Source organism: Micromesistius poutassou (assembly GCF_964030765.1).
Source record: "Micromesistius poutassou genome assembly, chromosome: 16".
NCBI lineage: Eukaryota > Metazoa > Chordata > Actinopteri > Gadiformes > Gadidae > Micromesistius > Micromesistius poutassou.
In genome coordinates this window covers 13,651,731-13,654,805 of record NC_140286.1, presented here as the reverse complement: position 1 = coordinate 13,654,805, position 3,075 = coordinate 13,651,731, and positions in this window count along the sequence as shown.

Below are 3,075 nucleotides of genomic sequence, written 5' to 3'. Positions count from 1 at the left end.
GTCTCAGAACCAACTGCGACATCTCTGCCGAAATCTCTGCATCTCTGCCGAAATTATACATTTAATTATCTCTATATGTATACATTTATCTCTATCATTTATCATCTGCGTTTATTGCACCATTTTCTTTAGTTACTTATTTTATATCTCAGTAGCAATTCTATATCTAATGCTTGCTAAACGAATTGATCCTTAAATAAACTTTGTGTCGTGTGTGTGTGTGTGTGTGTGTGTGTGTGTGTGTGTGTGTGTGTGTGTGTGTGTGTGTGTGTGTGTGTGTGTGTGTGTGTGTGTGTTTTCAGATGGCCGTGTCAGACCGTAGTGCTGGCAGCACTGGGCCGGCCCTTCAGTCTGGGGATGCTCTACGACTGTCGCAACGACTCACTGATACCCGGTAAATACAATGTAACAGAGTCCAGAGTCTAACAGACAAGACACAAGATCTCTTGTTGTCTTTATTTTAACTTGATTTGGGTTTTGGGTAAAATCGATGGCTCTGGACAAATGTTATTATGGATGTTACTATTATAAAATATTACTTATTATTACAAGGCTCTTCTCAATGCTGTGGAACGCTCCGTTCACTTGCATGGGCCTTCCCGACTTTCGGTGGTCAATTACTGCATATTATGACCACTGTCATCTATTTTTTTGCCTCCGATTCACGTCTTTCGTATCACTCCGCAAGTAGTCCGGTAACTTATCAAGCCCAGTGTATTCGGTTGCTAAGCGACGTCAACGTCTTTGGCGGACTATTTCTCTGCTGATCAACACTACGAATGCTGGTCACAAATAAATTGTAAAAAGACACATGTGTGAAGTTATTTTTTCATTTTGGCAAGTAGCCGTGTAATAAGCGGGATCATGTATAGAATGTAGCCCTTTCAGGGCTTATTTTCCCGATAATGGCGGGTGTTCTATACATTATCCCTTACATAGTAGCTCCAATAGACCTATATAGACATAGATATCACATATGTTCACAGGCCTAATTGTTGAGAAGAGATAAATTAATAATTTTAATTGCAGAGAATATGCATTTTATGTCGTAACCTCCACCCGTGCATAATATCTGCTACTGTCGTGGTAATTATCTTGTGAAGGTAAAACACTTGAAACTTCTTAGTGTAGCCGAGCATTGAGGCTGATTTAATTCAGCAGTAGCTTGTTGGTCAGTTGGTCAGCCTGCAAATATGGGGTGTCATCATGCACTTAACATGGAAGCCCCTTCAGGCTGGCTGAGATAACATACTGTGTTATCTTATGACGTTTATCTGCACGATAAATCGTTATAAAATCGCAATCTCAATTCACCCTGTGCGCAATTTAAGTTTTAAATTACTACAATTCTCTTTTTTTATGAACCGACTGACACACGGTAGACAGTGTTGTGTGTAACGCGTTAGGTAACTACTTGTTCATGTACTTGTTCAAAGTCAAGTTACACGTAACTGCTGAAAATATGGTAGGCCTATATATGGGAAAATACTAACGAAACGTAGTTCCTTTTTCAATTCCGTGCAACGTTACTTTTCCCAGGGACAGCTTTGACAGCGATACTGCCTTCTCATGCAGTATGCTATTGCGCAAGCACGCAGCCGCGCAGCAAATGTGCCTGCGTTCCTTCACAAGCTCTCATTCCACACCGTACGAGACAGACGCTGGTAGCGTGAAGCTGTCTCTGCATCTCAGACATCGCTTCCGCAGGCATTTTCCAAAGCTTACGACAAAAAAGCCAGCGGTGGAACGAGATAACAAATGCCGTCACTGTTTACCAGTGTATGGACTAGCTTTGACTCCGAACTTCGTAATTCGAATATTAAAAAAATATATAATATTCAAACGAATATTAGGCAGGACTTAATATTCAAACCTTTTATGGGCATTATTTTTTGTAAACAGGACGTAGACCGACTCATTTCACGGATTCCTGTAAGACCAGGTTGCCTTAATTACATCTGTCGCATATTTAAGGTGAAAACTAAATGTCAAGGGAAAGAGGCGGTGGTTGCAAAAAGTATTTTGATCGCTTATTAAGTTCACTTGTTGCTTATAATGGTTTATTCGTTTCCCAGTATCATTTCCTTAATTTAGAAGACAGTTTTGTTCATTTTTGAATTGTGAAATAAATAAAATGCAGCGCAGCGCAACACAGATGTCAGCACAACGCAGACATCTATTACTGACACCTTGCACAATGCAATCCCATACCCACGTAACTCCAGTAGGAGTAAGGAAATAACAGACGCAATTGCTTACCATCTAGCAAAATATATGGTTCCAATAAACACTGTAGAACGTGACGGATTTCGAAAGATGATCCATACATTGGACAAACGCTGCTACCTCCCGCAACAATTATTTTTCATCCGTTGCATTGCCAGCTCCTATAAGAAAGTGCGGGGTCGAGGCAGAAGTGGCAGAAGTGCAGGAAGCAGATTATTTTGCAGCAACGACTGATTTATGGTCCAGCCGAACCATGGAACCGTACATGAGCCTAACTGTCCACTTCATTGCGACTGATTTCGCCATGAATAAACATTACATTTCGTGAGAAAAAAAATCGTGGCAGAGAATCGCGATATCAATTCTAATCTAAAACATCGGGATTCATATTTTTCCCCGAATCGTGCAGGCCTACTTTCATGTATCCAAACCAAACTTGGCTCCTAGTCTTATGACCCTATCCTGATGATGCCCAAGTAATTTGGTGACATTTGACCTCTAGGGGGAGTTGTTAGCAGCAAGTCTATTCCGGCCCTTAGAAAGCGACTTCAATGTATTTTCATTGTGATAACCATTTGCCAATAACTTTCATTAGGGATCCGAGCAGCGAAGCTGCTTGGTTCCCTATTATTTCTGTACCGTTCATTTTTTCCCCAAAATTCTGTAAAAGTCATACTGCAGCCTACCGTAAGTCGAAAAACACCTTTGTGGTACTTCACCCAAAGGTGGTGCTATTGTGAAATATCATCAATTAGGCTTATTTCTCCTCACCAGCTTGACCTGGACTCAAAATTTCTTTCATCATATTAATCTCTAGAATCAGATGCATCTTAATGCCCCTGCTATTAT